Source organism: Lissotriton helveticus, chromosome 5_1 (assembly GCF_964261635.1).
Source record: "Lissotriton helveticus chromosome 5_1, aLisHel1.1, whole genome shotgun sequence".
Taxonomy (NCBI): domain Eukaryota; kingdom Metazoa; phylum Chordata; class Amphibia; order Caudata; family Salamandridae; genus Lissotriton; species Lissotriton helveticus.
This window is the reverse complement of record NC_136065.1, coordinates 1,647,533,392-1,647,552,640: the sequence shown is the minus strand read 5'-3', so window position 1 is coordinate 1,647,552,640 and position 19,249 is coordinate 1,647,533,392. Positions and strand designations below refer to the sequence as shown.

General features: G+C 44.3%; 19 non-coding genes across 19 annotated transcripts; 6 read left to right on the top strand and 13 right to left on the bottom strand.

Moving 5' to 3' along the window:
- Positions 1–1,324: 1,324 nt before the first annotated feature.
- Positions 1,325–1,396, bottom strand: TRNAT-UGU (transfer RNA threonine (anticodon UGU)). Its single transcript has one exon. It is a non-coding gene; the product is annotated as a tRNA-Thr (tRNA).
- A 1,116-nt stretch (positions 1,397–2,512) lies between these two features.
- Positions 2,513–2,594, bottom strand: TRNAS-GCU (transfer RNA serine (anticodon GCU)). The gene has a single exon. It is a non-coding gene; the product is annotated as a tRNA-Ser (tRNA).
- Positions 2,595–2,886: 292 nt separating this feature from the next.
- TRNAI-UAU (transfer RNA isoleucine (anticodon UAU)) lies at positions 2,887–2,981 on the top strand. The gene is made up of 2 exons: positions 2,887–2,924; positions 2,946–2,981. It is a non-coding gene; the product is annotated as a tRNA-Ile (tRNA).
- A 1,155-nt stretch (positions 2,982–4,136) lies between these two features.
- Positions 4,137–4,208, bottom strand: TRNAT-UGU (transfer RNA threonine (anticodon UGU)). Its single transcript has one exon. It is a non-coding gene; the product is annotated as a tRNA-Thr (tRNA).
- A 1,116-nt stretch (positions 4,209–5,324) lies between these two features.
- Positions 5,325–5,406, bottom strand: TRNAS-GCU (transfer RNA serine (anticodon GCU)). The gene has a single exon. It is a non-coding gene; the product is annotated as a tRNA-Ser (tRNA).
- Positions 5,407–5,698: 292 nt separating this feature from the next.
- TRNAI-UAU (transfer RNA isoleucine (anticodon UAU)) lies at positions 5,699–5,793 on the top strand. The gene is made up of 2 exons: positions 5,699–5,736; positions 5,758–5,793. It is a non-coding gene; the product is annotated as a tRNA-Ile (tRNA).
- Positions 5,794–6,951: 1,158 nt separating this feature from the next.
- TRNAT-UGU (transfer RNA threonine (anticodon UGU)) lies at positions 6,952–7,023 on the bottom strand. Its single transcript has one exon. It is a non-coding gene; the product is annotated as a tRNA-Thr (tRNA).
- A 1,116-nt stretch (positions 7,024–8,139) lies between these two features.
- On the bottom strand, positions 8,140–8,221 carry TRNAS-GCU (transfer RNA serine (anticodon GCU)). Its single transcript has one exon. It is a non-coding gene; the product is annotated as a tRNA-Ser (tRNA).
- Positions 8,222–8,513: 292 nt separating this feature from the next.
- On the top strand, positions 8,514–8,608 carry TRNAI-UAU (transfer RNA isoleucine (anticodon UAU)). The gene is made up of 2 exons: positions 8,514–8,551; positions 8,573–8,608. It is a non-coding gene; the product is annotated as a tRNA-Ile (tRNA).
- A 1,229-nt stretch (positions 8,609–9,837) lies between these two features.
- TRNAT-UGU (transfer RNA threonine (anticodon UGU)) lies at positions 9,838–9,909 on the bottom strand. The gene has a single exon. It is a non-coding gene; the product is annotated as a tRNA-Thr (tRNA).
- Positions 9,910–11,015: 1,106 nt separating this feature from the next.
- TRNAS-GCU (transfer RNA serine (anticodon GCU)) lies at positions 11,016–11,097 on the bottom strand. Its single transcript has one exon. It is a non-coding gene; the product is annotated as a tRNA-Ser (tRNA).
- Positions 11,098–11,389: 292 nt separating this feature from the next.
- TRNAI-UAU (transfer RNA isoleucine (anticodon UAU)) lies at positions 11,390–11,484 on the top strand. The gene is made up of 2 exons: positions 11,390–11,427; positions 11,449–11,484. It is a non-coding gene; the product is annotated as a tRNA-Ile (tRNA).
- Positions 11,485–12,653: 1,169 nt separating this feature from the next.
- TRNAT-UGU (transfer RNA threonine (anticodon UGU)) lies at positions 12,654–12,725 on the bottom strand. Its single transcript has one exon. It is a non-coding gene; the product is annotated as a tRNA-Thr (tRNA).
- Positions 12,726–13,841: 1,116 nt separating this feature from the next.
- TRNAS-GCU (transfer RNA serine (anticodon GCU)) lies at positions 13,842–13,923 on the bottom strand. The gene has a single exon. It is a non-coding gene; the product is annotated as a tRNA-Ser (tRNA).
- A 292-nt stretch (positions 13,924–14,215) lies between these two features.
- TRNAI-UAU (transfer RNA isoleucine (anticodon UAU)) lies at positions 14,216–14,310 on the top strand. Its single transcript has 2 exons — positions 14,216–14,253; positions 14,275–14,310. It is a non-coding gene; the product is annotated as a tRNA-Ile (tRNA).
- A 1,169-nt stretch (positions 14,311–15,479) lies between these two features.
- Positions 15,480–15,551, bottom strand: TRNAT-UGU (transfer RNA threonine (anticodon UGU)). Its single transcript has one exon. It is a non-coding gene; the product is annotated as a tRNA-Thr (tRNA).
- Positions 15,552–16,667: 1,116 nt separating this feature from the next.
- TRNAS-GCU (transfer RNA serine (anticodon GCU)) lies at positions 16,668–16,749 on the bottom strand. The gene has a single exon. It is a non-coding gene; the product is annotated as a tRNA-Ser (tRNA).
- Positions 16,750–17,041: 292 nt separating this feature from the next.
- On the top strand, positions 17,042–17,136 carry TRNAI-UAU (transfer RNA isoleucine (anticodon UAU)). The gene is made up of 2 exons: positions 17,042–17,079; positions 17,101–17,136. It is a non-coding gene; the product is annotated as a tRNA-Ile (tRNA).
- A 1,170-nt stretch (positions 17,137–18,306) lies between these two features.
- On the bottom strand, positions 18,307–18,378 carry TRNAT-UGU (transfer RNA threonine (anticodon UGU)). Its single transcript has one exon. It is a non-coding gene; the product is annotated as a tRNA-Thr (tRNA).
- Positions 18,379–19,249: the final 871 nt, after the last annotated feature.

Here is a 19,249-nt window from a genome sequence, read left to right as displayed (position 1 = left end):
TTGCACAGTGAATAAGGGAGCAGTGCCAGTATCTACTTGGTCAGCTCTAGATGGCTCAACTGGGGAGGTATGAGAACAGTGAGCTCCAGTGGCGCAATCGGTTAGCGTGCAGTACTTATACAGCAGTACTTGCGTTGAGGCGTTGTGAGTTCGAGCCTCACCTGGAGCAGCTTACTGGTTTTTCATAAACCATTTCACTAAAAGTAAAGATTAAACTCAGGGGAAAGACGGCCCTTGCTAGAGAGTTTTTACTTCTTTTCAGGATCTGCGTGTCCGACTCTTCCAGGTGCAAATATCACAATCCTATTCGATGCTCCTTATAAACATTCCATGATGTGCCGTCTTGCATAGCATGCAAACACCACATCAGTGCATTTAAAAATACATTTGTAGAATAATAAATATGATGAAAACATTGTTGTCACGGTATAACCATATACTGAGGAGCTGCAAACAGTGCTGTATCAGCTACTTACAATAAAATTTAACTGAAAGACATATCAAAAGAAGAGCGTCATCATATTAATGTTTCTAGTCAACATAAGAGTTGCACCATAGCAGCTTATGGTGCTTTCTGCTCAGATTGTGCCTCCAATCCCACATTGATTTTTTTTATTCTTTGCAGTTTAAAAAAACAATTCATGCTCAAAGTTAACTTTTTAAAACCATTCAACCTAATATATTTATTTCTCTAACTTGTGAATGTGGTCCATGTTCTCTTTTCCTCATCCCCATCACGATACTCCTTTTCCCGAAATCAGGTTCACTTCTTTATCCAGCCCACCCATCCAAGGTCACCAAATCTATGAAGCGATTCTGCTTTTTCTCACATTCTCTCTATGTACAAGATACCTTGTATCATTTGAATGGACAGCAGGAGAGTCGGATATTTATGGTTAGTGGGGGTGGGGTTTTGAAGATTAACCTCATTTGACTAAGAGCCGGGGCATCTGGGAGGAAAAGTATTTTAAGGGGGATGAAGTTCACATCTCCTTGGTGAAATTTCTAGATCCTTATTTCATCCTTTCTGTGGATGCAGACTCAGTCGGAACAGAGGTCATAGTCCTCGCTCTGACTTTCAAAGGAACTTCAAATATGCATGGCTTATTTGGCTTTGCCCGGCGGGGTGAGAATGGCGTTTGTCAGGCGTTCGTCAGGCGATCGGAAGGGGTGAGGCGATAGTTTATGGTTCAATGGTTTTCATGAAGTCTTCTTGATACGATGAAAGCAGGAAAGGGAAGCTTGTCAATAAGCAAACTTAAGACAAGGTGTGACTCCTAGAAAGAATGACTTGGAAACAACATACAGAAACTCACATATAAAAAGGCCCTGATGAGGCTTGAACTCATGACCCCTGGTTTACAAGACCAGTGCTCTGCCACTGAGCTACAAGGCCAGCCTGCCTGCAGTATGTAAATCGCTTCATGTATTCTTACTGCGGTATGAAGATATCTATGATTTTGAGACTCTGTATGGAAATGCAGTTGCATTTGAATGTCTACATGCGTGCACAAATTGAAGAGCATGCTTAAGACACTTTTCTTGGAAGTAGGAAAAACTCCATTTTGATTTGAGAACATAAGAGTATTCACATTTATGACCATACTGATAGCTCTAGTTAGTATGTCCACAATCAGTGACAGATAGAGAACTCACTTATTAGAAGTGATCTGTCTCTGTGGGGCGGACATATGTCAACAGTCATACACTTGAGATGGCTGAAACTTTAGGAGTAAGAGCTGCTTTCTTATCAGTCTATCTATCCAAACTGGTTAGAAGTAACCCTGGGCGTCCGAATCGGCTACGCCCACGGAGAAGGCGTAGTGTTGCCTTCTACGCATTTTGCGTAGACAGCGTAGCCGGCAACACTACGCCCACTCCGTGTGCGTAGCCGATTCGGCCGCCACCCGCCTCCCTCCCGCCCTCCCCTACATACATTATTTAAGCAACTAACCTTAATAAAACAATTTTTAAAGCACTTACCATGTCCGGGGCTCTTCCGGGGCTCCCTCTTGGAATAGCGTCCCTTCCTGGATACCAATGCGCATGCGCGGCCTCCCGCGCATGCGCATTGGTATCCAGGACGACGCTATTCCAAGAGGGAGCCCCGGACGAGCCCCGGACACGGTAAGTGCTTTAAAATTGTTTTATTAAGGGTAGTTGCTTAAATAATGTATGTAGGGGAGAGCGGGAGGGAGGTGCGTAGTGGGGCTACGTGGAGTGCGGGAGTGGGCGTAGCTTCTCGTCCACTCCGCGTAGCTCCGCGGAGCCCCACTACGCCCACTACGACCAGGGTTAGTTAGAAGGCCAGGAGTGAGGGAAAGGCAATCCTCTGGACACTTCATGAAAGATCTAATTTCAATTAAGCACAAAACACTTCCCTTAATTTGACATAATTGCCAAAATGGAATAGTCAGTTGGGCCCTTCTAGTGGATTATGGCTGTGTCTTGAAAGAGAGTGTAATTGTACTACGAGACATGCCCACCTTCAAAAGAGTGTCTGATGGCGTTCCGACGAAGGTGGGATTCGAACCCACGCGTGCAGAGCACAATGGATTAGCAGTCCATCGCCTTAACCACTCGGCCACCTCGTCTGCCTTAGGTGACTATGTTTCATTTTTTAGGAAATTCTTACGATGTGCTAATTACAAATAATCATAAGTTTCTCCAAGACTGTGTCAGAACTGGCAAATATATGTGGTGTTCAATAGACAGAGCACATGATATAGCAGAATTATCAAATCTGTTCCATTAGGACTGTAGTTTTTAATAGTCATGATAACATGCTAGCATGTGAGTCGTTCTTGCACAGTGAATAAGGGAGCAGTGCCAGTATCTACTTGGTCAGCTCTAGATGGCTCAACTGGGGAGGTATGAGAACAGTGAGCTCCAGTGGCGCAATCGGTTAGCGCGCGGTACTTATACAGCAGTACTTGCATTGAGGCATGCCGAGGTTGTGAGTTCGAGCCTCACCTGGAGCAGCTTACTGGTTTTTCATAAACCATTTCACTAAAAGTAAAGATTACACTCAGGGGAAAGACGGCCCTTGCTAGAGAGTTTTTACTTCTTTTCAGGATCTGCGTGTCCGACTCTTCCAGGTGCAAATATCACAATCCTATTCGATGCTCCTTATAAACATTCCATGATGTGCCGTCTTGCATAGCATGCAAACACCACATCAGTGCATTTAAAAATACATTTGTAGAATAATAAATATGATGAAAACATTGTTGTCACGGGATAACCATATACTGAGGAGCTGCAAACAGTGCTGTATCAGCTACTTACAGTAAAATTTAACTGAAAGACATATCAAAAGAAGAGCGTCATCATATTAATGTTTCTAGTCAACATAAGAGTTGCACCATAGCAGCTTATGGTGCTTTCTGCTCAGATTGTGCCTCCAATCCCACATTGATTTTTTTTATTCTTTGCAGTTTAAAAAAACAATTCATGCTCAAAGTTAACTTTTCAAAACCATTCAACCTAATATATTTATTTCTCTAACTTGTGAATGTGGTCCATGTTCTCTTTTCCTCATCCCCATCACGATACTCCTTTTCCCGAAATCAGGTTCACTTCTTTATCCAGCCCACCCATCCAAGGTCACCAAATCTATGAAGCGATTCTGCTTTTTCTCACATTCTCTCTATGTACAAGATACCTTGTATCATTTGAATGGACAGCAGGAGAGTCGGATATTTATGGTTAGTGGGGGTGGGGTTTTGAAGATTAACCTCATTTGACTAAGAGCCGGGGCATCTGGGAGGAAAAGTATTTTAAGGGGGATGAAGTTCACATCTCCTTGGTGAAATTTCTAGATCCTTATTTCATCCTTTCTGTGGATGCAGACTCAGTCGGAACAGAGGTCATAGTCCTCGCTCTGACTTTCAAAGGAACTTCAAATATGCATGGCTTATTTGGCTTTGCCCGGCGGGGTGAGAATGGCGTTTGTCAGGCGTTCGTCAGGCGATCGGAAGGGGTGAGGCGATAGTTTATGGTTCAATGGTTTTCATGAAGTCTTCTTGATACGATGAAAGCAGGAAAGGGAAGCTTGTCAATAAGCAAACTTAAGACAAGGTGTGACTCCTAGAAAGAATGACTTGGAAACAACATACAGAAACTCACATATAAAAAGGCCCTGATGAGGCTTGAACTCATGACCCCTGGTTTACAAGACCAGTGCTCTGCCACTGAGCTACAAGGCCAGCCTGCCTGCAGTATGTAAATCGCTTCATGTATTCTTACTGCGGTATGAAGATATCTATGATTTTGAGACTCTGTATGGAAATGCAGTTGCATTTGAATGTCTACATGCGTGCACAAATTGAAGAGCATGCTTAAGACACTTTTCTTGGAAGTAGGAAAAACTCCATTTTGATTTGAGAACATAAGAGTATTCACATTTATGACCATACTGATAGCTCTAGTTAGTATGTCCACAATCAGTGACAGATAGAGAACTCACTTATTAGAAGTGATCTGTCTCTGTGGGGCGGACATATGTCAACAGTCATACACTTGAGATGGCTGAAACTTTAGGAGTAAGAGCTGCTTTCTTATCAGTCTATCTATCCAAACTGGTTAGAAGTAACCCTGGGCGTCCGAATCGGCTAAGCCCACGGAGAAGGCGTAGTGTTGCCTTCTACGCATTTTGCGTAGACAGCGTAGCCGGCAACACTACGCCCACTCCGTGTGCGTAGCCGATTCGGCCGCCACCCGCCTCCCTCCCGCCCTCCCCTACATACATTATTTAAGCAACTAACCTTAATAAAACAATTTTTAAAGCACTTACCATGTCCGGGGCTCTTCCGGGGCTCCCTCTTGGAATAGCGTCCCTTCCTGGATACCAATGCGCATGCGCGGCCTCCCGCGCATGCGCATTGGTATCCAGGACGACGCTATTCCAAGAGGGAGCCCCGGACGAGCCCCGGACACGGTAAGTGCTTTAAAATTGTTTTATTAAGGGTAGTTGCTTAAATAATGTATGTAGGGGAGAGCGGGAGGGAGGTGCGTAGTGGGGCTACGTGGAGTGCGGGAGTGGGCGTAGCTTCTCGTCCACTCCGCGTAGCTCCGCGGAGCCCCACTACGCCCACTACGACCAGGGTTAGTTAGAAGGCCAGGAGTGAGGGAAAGGCAATCCTCTGGACACTTCATGAAAGATCTAATTTCAATTAAGCACAAAACACTTCCCTTAATTTGACATAATTGCCAAAATGGAATAGTCAGTTGGGCCCTTCTAGTGGATTATGGCTGTGTCTTGAAAGAGAGTGTAATTGTACTACGAGACATGTCCACCTTCAAAAGAGTGTCTGATGGCGTTCCGACAAAGGTGGGATTCGAACCCACGCGTGCAGAGCACAATGGATTAGCAGTCCATCGCCTTAACCACTCGGCCACCTCGTCTGCCTTAGGTGACTATGTTTCATTTTTTAGGAAATTCTTACGATGTGCTAATTACAAATAATCATAAGTTTCTCCAAGACTGTGTCAGAACTGGCAAATATATGTGGTGTTCAATAGACAGAGCACATGATATAGCAGAATTATCAAATCTGTTCCATTAGGACTGTATTTTTTAATAGTCATGATAACATGCTAGCATGTGAGTCGATCTAGCACAGTGAATAAGGGAGCAGTGCCAGTATCTACTTGGTCAGCTCTAGATGGCTCAACTGGGGAGGTATGAGAACAGTGAGCTCCAGTGGTGCAATCGGTTAGCGCGCGGTACTTATACAGCAGTACTTGCATTGAGGCATGCCGAGGTTGTGAGTTTGAGCCTCACCTGGAGCAGCTTACTGGTTTTTCATAAACCATTTCACTAAAAGTAAAGATTAAACTCAGGGGAAAGACGGCCCTTGCTAGAGAGTTTTTACTTCTTTTCAGGATCTGCGTGTCCGACTCTTCCAGGTGCAAATATCACAATCCTATTCGATGCTCCTTATAAACATTCCATGATGTGCCGTCTTGCATAGCATGCAAACACCACATCAGTGCATTTAAAAATACATTTGTAGAATAATAAATATGATGAAAACATTGTTGTCACGGGATAACCATATACTGAGGAGCTGCAAACAGTGCTGTATCAGCTACTTACAGTAAAATTTAACTGAAAGACATATCAAAAGAAGAGCGTCATCATATTAATGTTTCTAGTCAACATAAGAGTTGCACCATAGCAGCTTATGGTGCTTTCTGCTCAGATTGTGCCTCCAATCCCACATTGATTTTTTTTATTCTTTGCAGTTTAAAAAAACAATTCATGCTCAAAGTTAACTTTTTAAAACCATTCAACCTAATACATTTATTTCTCTAACTTGTGAATGTGGTCCATGTTCTCTTTTCCTCATCCCCATCACGATACTCCTTTTCCCGAAATCAGGTTCACTTCTTTATCCAGCCCACCCATCCAAGGTCACCAAATCTATGAAGCGATTCTGCTTTTTCTCACATTCTCTCTATGTACAAGATACCTTGTATCATTTGAATGGACAGCAGGAGAGTCGGATATTTATGGTTAGTGGGGGTGGGGTTTTGAAGATTAACCTCATTTGACTAAGAGCCGGGGCATCTGGGAGGAAAAGTATTTTAAGGGGGATGAAGTTCACATCTCCTTGGTGAAATTTCTAGATCCTTATTTCATCCTTTCTGTGGATGCAGACTCAGTCGGAACAGAGGTCATAGTCCTCGCTCTGACTTTCAAAGGAACTTCAAATACGCATGGCTTATTTGGCTTTGCCCGGCAGGGCTTGCCCGGCGGGGTGAGAATGGCGTTTGTCAGGCGATCGGAAGGGGTGAGGCGATAGTTTATGGTTCAATGGTTTTCATGAAGTCTTCTTGATACGATGAAAGCAGGAAAGGGAAGCTTGTCAATAAGCAAACTTAAGACAAGGTGTGACTCCTAGAAAGAATGACTTGGAAACAACATACAGAAACTCACATATAAAAAGGCCCTGATGAGGCTTGAACTCATGACCCCTGGTTTACAAGACCAGTGCTCTGCCACTGAGCTACAAGGCCAGCCTGCCTGCAGTATGTAAATCGCTTCATGTATTCTTACTGCGGTATGAAGATATCTATGATTTTGAGACTCTGTATGGAAATGCAGTTGCATTTGAATGTCTACATGCGTGCACAAATTGAAGAGCATGCTTAAGACACTTTTCTTGGAAGTAGGAAAAACTCCATTTTGATTTGAGAACATAAGAGTATTCACATTTATGACCATACTGATAGCTCTAGTTAGTATGTCCACAATCAGTGACAGATAGAGAACTCACTTATTAGAAGTGATCTGTCTCTGTGGGGCAGACATATGTCAACAGTCATACACTTGAGATGGCTGAGACTTTAGGAGTAAGAGCTGCTTTCTTATCAGTCTATCTATCCAAACTGGTTAGAAGTAACCCTGGGCGTCCGAATCGGCTACGCCCACGGAGTAGGCGTAGTGTTGCCTTCTACGCATTTTGCGTAGACAGCGTAGCCGGCAACACTACGCCCACTCCGTGTGCGTAGCCGATTCGGCCGCCACCCGCCTCCCTCCCGCCCTCCCCTACATACATTATTTAAGCAACTAACCTTAATAAAACAATTTTTAAAGCACTTACCATGTCCGGGGCTCTTCCGGGGCTCCCTCTTGGAATAGCGTCCCTTCCTGGATACCAATGCGCATGCGCGGCCTCCCGCGCATGCGCATTGGTATCCAGGACGACGCTATTCCAAGAGGGAGCCCCGGACGAGCCCCGGACACGGTAAGTGCTTTAAAATTGTTTTATTAAGGGTAGTTGCTTAAATAATGTATGTAGGGGAGAGCGGGAGGGAGGTGCGTAGTGGGGCTACGCGGAGTGCGGGAGTGGGCGTAGCTTCTCGCCCACTCCGCGTAGCTCCGCGGAGCCCCACTACGCCCACTACGACCAGGGTTAGTTAGAAGGCCAGGAGTGAGGGAAAGGCAATCCTCTGGACACTTCATGAAAGATCTAATTTCAATTAAGCACAAAACACTTCCCTTAATTTGACATAATTGCCAAAATGGAATAGTCAGTTGGGCCCTTCTAGTGGATTATGGCTGTGTCTTGAAAGAGAGTGTAATTGTACTACGAGACATGCCCACCTTCAAAAGAGTGTCTGATGGCGTTCCGACGAAGGTGGGATTCGAACCCACGCGTGCAGAGCACAATGGATTAGCAGTTCATCGCCTTAACCACTCGGCCACCTCGTCTGCCTTAGGTGACTATGTTTCATTTTTTAGGAAATTCTTACGATGTGCTAATTACAAATAATCATAAGTTTCTCCTAGACTGTGTCAGAACTGGCAAATATATGTGGTGTTCAATAGACAGAGCACATGATATAGCAGAATTATCAAATCTGTTCCATTAGGACTGTAGTTTTTAATAGTCATGATAACATGCTAGCATGTGAGTCGATCTTGCACAGTGAATAAGGGAGCAGTGCCAGTATCTACTTGGTCAGCTCTAGATGGCTCAACTGGGGAGGTATGAGAACAGTGAGCTCCAGTGGCGCAATCGGTTAGCGCGCGGTACTTATACAGCAGTACTTGCATTGAGGCATGCCGAGGTTGTGAGTTCGAGCCTCACCTGGAGCAGCTTACTGGTTTTTCATAAACCATTTCACTAAAACTAAAGATTAAACTCAGGGGAAAGACGGCCCTTGCTAGAGAGTTTTTACTTCTTTTCAGGATCTGCGTGTCCGACTCTTCCAGGTGCAAATATCACAATCCTATTCGATGCTCCTTATAAACATTCCATGATGTGCCGTCTTGCATAGCATGCAAACACCACATCAGTGCATTTAAAAATACATTTGTAGAATAATAAATATGATGAAAACATTGTTGTCACGGGATAACCATATACTGAGGAGCTGCAAACAGTGCTGTATCAGCTACTTACAGTAAAATTTAACTGAAAGACATATCAAAAGAAGAGCGTCATCATATTAATGTTTCTAGTCAACATAAGAGTTGCACCATAGCAGCTTATGGTGCTTTCTGCTCAGATTGTGCCTCCAATCCCACATTGATTTTTTTTATTCTTTGCAGTTTAAAAAAACAATTCATGCTCAAAGTTAACTTTTTAAAACCATTCAACCTAATATATTTATTTCTCTAACTTGTGAATGTGGTCCATGTTCTCTTTTCCTCATCCCCATCACGATACTCCTTTTCCCGAAATCAGGTTCACTTCTTTATCCAGCCCACCCATCCAAGGTCACCAAATCTATTTATTTTTATTTATTTATTTATTGGGACATTTATTGAGCGCTGCGCTTACGCACACCGGCGTGTCCACGTCTATGAAGCGATTCTGCTTTTTCTCACATTCTCTCTATGGACAAGATACCTTGTATCATTTGAATGGACAGCAGGAGAGTCGGATATTTATGGTTAGTGGGGGTGGGGTTTTGAAGATTAACCTCATTTGACTAAGAGCCGGGGCATCTGGGAGGAAAAGTATTTTAAGGGGGATGAAGTTCACATCTCCTTGGTGAAATTTCTAGATCCTTATTTCATCCTTTCTGTGGATGCAGACTCAGTCGGAACAGAGGTCATAGTCCTCGCTCTGACTTTCAAAGGAACTTCAAATATGCATGGCTTATTTGGCTTTGCCCGGCGGGGTGAGAATGGCGTTTGTCAGGCGTTCGTCAGGCGATCGGAAGGGGTGAGGCGATAGTTTATGGTTCAATGGTTTTCATGAAGTCTTCTTGATACGATGAAAGCAGGAAAGGGAAGCTTGTCAATAAGCAAACTTAAGACAAGGTGTGACTCCTAGAAAGAATGACTTGGAAACAACATACAGAAACTCACATATAAAAAGGCCCTGATGAGGCTTGAACTCATGACCCCTGGTTTACAAGACCAGTGCTCTGCCACTGAGCTACAAGGCCAGCCTGCCTGCAGTATGTAAATCGCTTCATGTATTCTTACTGCGGTATGAAGATATCTATGATTTTGAGACTCTGTATGGAAATGCAGTTGCATTTGAATGTCTACATGCGTGCACAAATTGAAGAGCATGCTTAAGACACTTTTCTTGGAAGTAGGAAAAACTCCATTTTGATTTGAGAACATAAGAGTATTCACATTTATGACCATACTGATAGCTCTAGTTAGTATGTCCACAATCAGTGACAGATAGAGAACTCACTTATTAGAAGTGATCTGTCTCTGTGGGGCAGACATATGTCAACAGTCATACACTTGAGATGGCTGAAACTTTAGGAGTAAGAGCTGCTTTCTTATCAGTCTATCTATCCAAACTGGTTAGAAGTAACAATGGGCGTCCGAATCGGCTACGCCCACGAAGTAGGCGTAGTGTTGCCTTCTACGCATTTTGCGTAGACAGCGTAGCCGGCAACACTACGCCCACTCTGTGTGCGTAGCCGATTCGGCCGCCACCCGCCTCCCTCCCGCCCTCCCCTACATACATTATTTAAGCAACTAACCTTAATAAAACAATTTTTAAAGCACTTACCATGTCCGGGGCTCTTCCGGGGCTCCCTCTTGGAATAGCGTCCCTTCCTGGATACCAATGCGCATGCGCGGCCTCCCGCGCAAGCGCATTGGTATCCAGGACGACGCTATTCCAAGAGGGAGCCCCGGACGAGCCCCGGACACGGTAAGTGCTTTAAAATTGTTTTATTAAGGGTAGTTGCTTAAATAATGTATGTAGGGGAGAGCGGGAGGGAGGTGCGTAGTGGGGCTACGCGGAGTGCGGGAGTGGGCGTAGCTTCTCGCCCACTCCGCGGAGCTCCACTACGCCCACTACGACCAGGGTTAGTTAGAAGGCCAGGAGTGAGGGAAAGGCAATCCTCTGGACACTTCATGAAAGATCTAATTTCAATTAAGCACAAAACACTTCCCTTAATTTGACATAATTGCCAAAATGGAATAGTCAGTTGGGCCCTTCTAGTGGATTATGGCTGTGTCTTGAAAGAGAGTGTAATTGTACTACGAGACATGCCCACCTTCAAAAGAGTGTCTGATGGCGTTCCGACGAAGGTGGGATTCGAACCCACGCGTGCAGAGCACAATGGATTAGCAGTTCATCGCCTTAACCACTCGGCCACCTCGTCTGCCTTAGGTGACTATGTTTCATTTTTTAGGAAATTCTTACGATGTGCTAATTACAAATAATCATAAGTTTCTCCTAGACTGTGTCAGAACTGGCAAATATATGTGGTGTTCAATAGACAGAGCACATGATATAGCAGAATTATCAAATCTGTTCCATTAGGACTGTAGTTTTTAATAGTCATGATAACATGCTAGCATGTGAGTCGATCTTGCACAGTGAATAAGGGAGCAGTGCCAGTATCTACTTGGTCAGCTCTAGATGGCTCAACTGGGGAGGTATGAGAACAGTGAGCTCCAGTGGCGCAATCGGTTAGCGTGCAGTACTTATACAGCAGTACTTGCGTTGAGGCATGCCGAGGTTGTGAGTTCGAGCCTCACCTGGAGCAGCTTACTGGTTTTTCATAAACCATTTCACTAAAAGTAAAGATTAAACTCAGGGGAAAGACGGCCCTTGCTAGAGAGTTTTTACTTCTTTTCAGGATCTGCGTGTCCGACTCTTCCAGGTGCAAATATCACAATCCTATTCGATGCTCCTTATAAACATTCCATGATGTGCCGTCTTGCATAGCATGCAAACACCACATCAGTGCATTTAAAAATACATTTGTAGAATAATAAATATGATGAAAACATTGTTGTCACGGTATAACCATATACTGAGGAGCTGCAAACAGTGCTGTATCAGCTACTTACAATAAAATTTAACTGAAAGACATATCAAAAGAAGAGCGTCATCATATTAATGTTTCTAGTCAACATAAGAGTTGCACCATAGCAGCTTATGGTGCTTTCTGCTCAGATTGTGCCTCCAATCCCACATTGATTTTTTTTATTCTTTGCAGTTTAAAAAAACAATTCATGCTCAAAGTTAACTTTTTAAAACCATTCAACCTAATATATTTATTTCTCTAACTTGTGAATGTGGTCCATGTTCTCTTTTCCTCATCCCCATCACGATACTCCTTTTCCCGAAATCAGGTTCACTTCTTTATCCAGCCCACCCATCCAAGGTCACCAAATCTATGAAGCGATTCTGCTTTTTCTCACATTCTCTCTATGTACAAGATACCTTGTATCATTTGAATGGACAGCAGGAGAGTCGGATATTTATGGTTAGTGGGGGTGGGGTTTTGAAGATTAACCTCATTTGACTAAGAGCCGGGGCATCTGGGAGGAAAAGTATTTTAAGGGGGATGAAGTTCACATCTCCTTGGTGAAATTTCTAGATCCTTATTTCATCCTTTCTGTGGATGCAGACTCAGTCGGAACAGAGGTCATAGTCCTCGCTCTGACTTTCAAAGGAACTTCAAATACGCATGGCTTATTTGGCTGTGCCCGGCAGGGCTTGCCCGGCGGGGTGAGAATGGCGTTTGTCAGGCGTTCGTCAGGCGATCGGAAGGGGTGAGGAGATAGTTTATGGTTCAATGGTTTTCATGAAGTCTTCTTGATACGATGAAAGCAGCAAAGGGAAGCTTGTCAATAAGCAAACTTAAGACAAGGTGTGACTCCTAGAAAGAATGACTTGGAAACAACATACAGAAACTCACATATAAAAAGGCCCTGATGAGGCTTGAACTCATGATCCCTGGTTTACAAGACCAGTGCTCTGCCACTGAGCTACAAGGCCAGCCTGCCTGCAGTATGTAAATCGCTTCATGTATTCTTACTGCGGTATGAAGATATCTATGATTTTGAGACTCTGTATGGAAATGCAGTTGCATTTGAATGTCTACATGCGTGCACAAATTGAAGAGCATGCTTAAGACACTTTTCTTGGAAGTAGGAAAAACTCCATTTTGATTTGAGAACATAAGAGTATTCACATTTATGACCATACTGATAGCTCTAGTTAGTATGTCCACAATCAGTGACAGATAGAGAACTCACTTATTAGAAGTGATCTGTCTCTGTGGGGCAGACATATGTCAACAGTCATACACTTGAGATGGCTGAAACTTTAGGAGTAAGAGCTGCTTTCTTATCAGTCTATCTATCCAAACTGGTTAGAAGTAACCCTGGGCGTCCGAATCGGCTACGCCCACGGAGTAGGCGTAGTGTTGCCTTCTACGCATTTTGCGTAGACAGCGTAGCCGGCAACACTACGCCCACTCCGTGTGCGTAGCCGATTCGGCCGCCACCCGCCTCCCTCCCACCCTCCCCTACATACATTATTTAAGCAACTAACCTTAATAAAACAATTTTTATAGCACTTACCATGTCCGGGGCTCTTCCGGGGCTCCCTCTTGGAATAGCGTCCCTTCCTGGATACCAATGCGCATGCGCGGCCTCCCGTGCATGCGCATTGGTATCCAGGACGACACTATTCCAAGAGGGAGCCCCGGACGAGCCCCGGACACGGTAAGTGCTTTAAAATTGTTTTATTAAGGGTAGTTGCTTAAATAATGTATGTAGGGGAGAGCGGGAGGGAGGTGCGTAGTGGGGCTACGCCGAGTGCGGGAGTGGGCGTAGCTTCTCGCCCACTCCGCGTAGCTCCGCGGAGCCCCACTACGCCCACTACGACCAGGGTTAGTTAGAAGGCCAGGAGTGAGGGAAAGGCAATCCTCTGGACACTTCATGAAAGATCTAATTTCAATTAAGCACAAAACACTTCCCTTAATTTGACATAATTGCCAAAATGGAATGGTCAGTTGGGCCCTTCTAGTGGATTATGGCTGTGTCTTGAAAGAGAGTGTAATTGTACTACGAGACATGCCCACCTTCAAAAGAGTGTCTGATGGCGTTCCGACAAAGGTGGGATTCGAACCCACGCGTGCAGAGCACAATGGATTAGCAGTCCATCGCCTTAACCACTCGGCCACCTCGTCTGCCTTAGGTGACTATGTTTCATTTTTTAGGAAATTCTTACGATGTGCTAATTACAAATAATCATAAGTTTCTCCTAGACTGTGTCAGAACTGGCAAATATATGTGGTGTTCAATAGACAGAGCACATGATATAGCAGAATTATCAAATCTGTTCCATTAGGACTGTAGTTTTTAATAGTCATGATAACATGCTAGCATGTGAGTCGATCTTGCACAGTGAATAAGGGAGCAGTGCCAGTATCTACTTGGTCAGCTTTAGATGGCTCAACTGGGGAGGTATGAGAACAGTGAGCTCCAGTGGTGCAATCGGTTAGCGCACGGTACTTATACAGCAGTACTTGCGTTGAGGCATGCCGAGGTTGTGAGTTCGAGCCTCACCTGGAGCAGCTTACTGGTTTTTCATGAACCATTTCACTAAAAGTAAAGATTAAACTCAGGGGAAAGACGGCCCTTGCTAGAGAGTTTTTACTTCTTTTCAGGATCTGCGTGTCCGACTCTTCCAGGTGCAAATATCACAATCCTATTCGATGCTCCTTATAAACATTCCATGATGTGCCGTCTTGCATAGCATGCAAACACCACATCAGTGCATTTAAAAATACATTTGTAGAATAATAAATATGATGAAAACATTGTTGTCACGGTATAACCATATACTGAGGAGCTGCAAACAGTGCTGTATCAGCTACTTACAATAAAATTTAACTGAAAGACATATCAAAAGAAGAGCATCATCATATTAATGTTTCTAGTCAACATAAGAGTTGCACCATAGCAGCTTATGGTGCTTTCTGCTCAGATTGTGCCTCCAATCCCACATTGATTTTTTTTATTCTTTGCAGTTTAAAAAAACAATTCATGCTCAAAGTTAACTTTTTAAAACCATTCAACCTAATATATTTATTTCTCTAACTTGTGAATGTGGTCCATGTTCTCTTTTCCTCATCCCCATCACGATACTCCTTTTCCCGAAATCAGGTTCACTTCTTTATCCAGCCCACCCATCCAAGGTCACCAAATCTATGAAGCGATTCTGCTTTTTCTCACATTCTCTCTATGTACAAGATACCTTGTATCATTTGAATGGACAGCAGGAGAGTCGGATATTTATGGTTAGTGGGGGTGGGGTTTTGAAGATTAACCTCATTTGACTAAGAGCCGGGGCATCTGGGAGGAAAAGTATTTTAAGGGGGATGAAGTTCACATCTCCTTGGTGAAATTTCTAGATCATTATTTCATCCTTTCTGTGGATGCAGACTCAGTCGGAACAGAGGTCATAGTCCTCGCTCTGACTTTCAAAGGAACTTCAAATACGCATGGCTTATTTGGCTTTGCCCGGCAGGGCTTGCCCGGCGGGGTGAGAATGGCGTTTGTCAGGCGTTCGTCAGGCGATCGGAAGGGGTGAGGAGATAGTTTATGGTTCAATGGTTTTCATGAAGTCTTCTTGATACGATGAAAGCAGCAAAGGGAAGCTTGTCAATAAGCAAACTTAAGACAAGGTGTGACTCCTAGAAAGAATGACTTGGAAACAACATACAGAAACTCACATATAAAAAGGCCCTGATGAGGCTTGAACTCATGATCCCTGGTTTACAAGACCAGTGCTCTGCCACTGAGCTACAAGGCCAGCCTGCCTGCAGTATGTAAATCGCTTCATGTATTCTTACTGCGGTATGAAGATATCTATGATTTTGAGACTCTGTATGGAAATGCAGTTGCATTTGAATGTCTACATGCGTGCACAAATTGAAGAGCATGCTTAAGACACTTTTCTTGGAAGTAGGAAAAACTCCATTTTGATTTGAGAACATAAGAGTATTCACATTTATGACCATACTGATAGCTCTAGTTAGTATGTCCACAATCAGTGACAGATAGAGAACTCACTTATTAGAAGTGATCTGTCTCTGTGGGGCAGACATATGTCAACAGTCATACACTTGAGATGGCTGAAACTTTAGGAGTAAGAGCTGCTTTCTTATCAGTCTATCTATCCAAACTGGTTAGAAGTAACCCTGGGCGTCCGAATCGGCTACGCCCACGGAGTAGGCGTAGTGTTGCCTTCTACGCATTTTGCGTAGACAGCGTAGCCGGCAACACTACGCCCACTCCGTGTGCGTAGCCGATTCGGCCGCCACCCGCCTCCCTCCCACCCTCCCCTACATACATTATTTAAGCAACTAACCTTAATAAAACAATTTTTATAGCACTTACCATGTCCGGGGCTCTTCCGGGGCTCCCTCTTGGAATAGCGTCCCTTCCTGGATACCAATGCGCATGCGCGGCCTCCCGTGCATGCGCATTGGTATCCAGGACGACACTATTCCAAGAGGGAGCCCCGGACGAGCCCCGGACACGGTAAGTGCTTTAAAATTGTTTTATTAAGGGTAGTTGCTTAAATAATGTATGTAGGGGAGAGCGGGAGGGAGGTGCGTAGTGGGGCTACGCCGAGTGCGGGAGTGGGCGTAGCTTCTCGCCCACTCCGCGTAGCTCCGCGGAGCCCCACTACGCCCACTACGACCAGGGTTAGTTAGAAGGCCAGGAGTGAGGGAAAGGCAATCCTCTGGACACTTCATGAAAGATCTAATTTCAATTAAGCACAAAACACTTCCCTTAATTTGACATAATTGCCAAAATGGAATGGTCAGTTGGGCCCTTCTAGTGGATTATGGCTGTGTCTTGAAAGAGAGTGTAATTGTACTACGAGACATGCCCACCTTCAAAAGAGTGTCTGATGGCGTTCCGACAAAGGTGGGATTCGAACCCACGCGTGCAGAGCACAATGGATTAGCAGTCCATCGCCTTAACCACTCGGCCACCTCGTCTGCCTTAGGTGACTATGTTTCATTTTTTAGGAAATTCTTACGATGTGCTAATTACAAATAATCATAAGTTTCTCCTAGACTGTGTCAGAACTGGCAAATATATGTGGTGTTCAATAGACAGAGCACATGATATAGCAGAATTATCAAATCTGTTCCATTAGGACTGTAGTTTTTAATAGTCATGATAACATGCTAGCATGTGAGTCGATCTTGCACAGTGAATAAGGGAGCAGTGCCAGTATCTACTTGGTCAGCTTTAGATGGCTCAACTGGGGAGGTATGAGAACAGTGAGCTCCAGTGGTGCAATCGGTTAGCGCGCGGTACTTATACAGCAGTACTTGCGTTGAGGCATGCCGAGGTTGTGAGTTCGAGCCTCACCTGGAGCAGCTTACTGGTTTTTCATGAACCATTTCACTAAAAGTAAAGATTAAACTCAGGGGAAAGACGGCCCTTGCTTAGAGAGTTTTTACTTCTTTTCAGGATCTGCGTGTCCGACTCTTCCAGGTGCAAATATCACAATCCTATTCGATGCTCCTTATAAACATTCCATGATGTGCCGTCTTGCATAGCATGCAAACACCACATCAGTGCATTTAAAAATACATTTGTAGAATAATAAATATGATGAAAACATTGTTGTCACGGTATAACCATATACTGAGGAGCTGCAAACAGTGCTGTATCAGCTACTTACAATAAAATTTAACTGAAAGACATATCAAAAGAAGAGCATCATCATATTAATGTTTCTAGTCAACATAAGAGTTGCACCATAGCAGCTTATGGTGCTTTCTGCTCAGATTGTGCCTCCAATCCCACATTGATTTTTTTTATTCTTTGCAGTTTAAAAAAACAATTCATGCTCAAAGTTAACTTTTTAAAACCATTCAACCTAATATATTTATTTCTCTAACTTGTGAATGTGGTCCATGTTCTCTTTTCCTCATCCCCATCACGATACTCCTTTTCCCGAAATCAGGTTCACTTCTTTATCCAGCCCACCCATCCAAGGTCACCAAATCTATGAAGCGATTCTGCTTTTTCTCACATTCTCTCTATGTACAAGATACCTTGTATCATTTGAATGGACAGCAGGAGAGTCGGATATTTATGGTTAGTGGGGGTGGGGTTTTGAAGATTAACCTCATTTGACTAAGAGCCGGGGCATCTGGGAGGAAAAGTATTTTAAGGGGGATGAAGTTCACATCTCCTTGGTGAAATTTCTAGATCATTATTTCATCCTTTCTGTGGATGCAGACTCAGTCGGAACAGAGGTCATAGTCCTCGCTCTGACTTTCAAAGGAACTTCAAATACGCATGGCTTATTTGGCTTTGCCCGGCAGGGCTTGCCCGGCGGGGTGAGAATGGCGTTTGTCAGGCGTTCGTCAGGCGATCGGAAGGGGTGAGGCGATAGTTTATGGTTCAATGGTTTTCATGAAGTCTTCTTGATACGATGAAAGCAGGAAAGGGAAGCTTGTCAATAAGCAAACTTAAGACAAGGTGTGACTCCTAGAAAGAATGACTTGGAAACAACATACAGAAACTCACATATAAAAAGGCCCTGATGAGGCTTGAACTCATGACCCCTGGTTTACAAGACCAGTGCTCTGCCACTGAGCTACAAGGCCAGCCTGCCTGCAGTATGTAAATCGCTTCATGTATTCTTACTGCGGTATGAAGATATCTATGATTTTGAGACTCTGTATGGAAATGCAGTTGCATTTGAATGTCTACATGCGTGCACAAATTGAAGAGCATGCTTAAGACACTTTTCTTGGAAGTAGGAAAAACTCCATTTTGATTTGAGAACATAAGAGTATTCACATTTATGACCATACTGATAGCTCTAGTTAGTATGTCCACAATCAGTGACAGATAGAGAACTCACTTATTAGAAGTGATCTGTCTCTGTGGGGCAGACATATGTCAACAGTCATACACTTGAGATGGCTGAAACTTTAGGAGTAAGAGCTGCTTTCTTATCAGTCTATCTATCCAAACTGGTTAGAAGTAACCCTGGGCGTCCGAATCGGCTACGCCCACGGAGTAGGCGTAGTGTTGCCTTCTACGCATTTTGCGTAGACAGCGTAGCCGGCAACACTACGCCCACTCCGTGTGCGTAGCCGATTCGGCCGCCACCCGCCTCCCTCCCGCCCTCCCCTACATACATTATTTAAGCAACTAACCTTAATAAAACAATTTTTAAAGCACTTACCATGTCCGGGGCTCTTCCGGGGCTCCCTCTTGGAATAGCGTCCCTTCCTGGATACCAATGCGCATGCGCGGCCTCCCGCGCATGCGCATTGGTATCCAGGACGACGCTATTCCAAGAGGGAGCCCCGGACGAGCCCCGGACACGGTAAGTGCTTTAAAATTGTTTTATTAAGGGTAGTTGCTTAAATAATGTATGTAGGGGAGAGCGGGAGGGAGGTGCGTAGTGGGGCTACGCGGAGTGCGGGAGTGGGCGTAGCTTCTCGCCCACTCCGCGTAGCTCCGCGG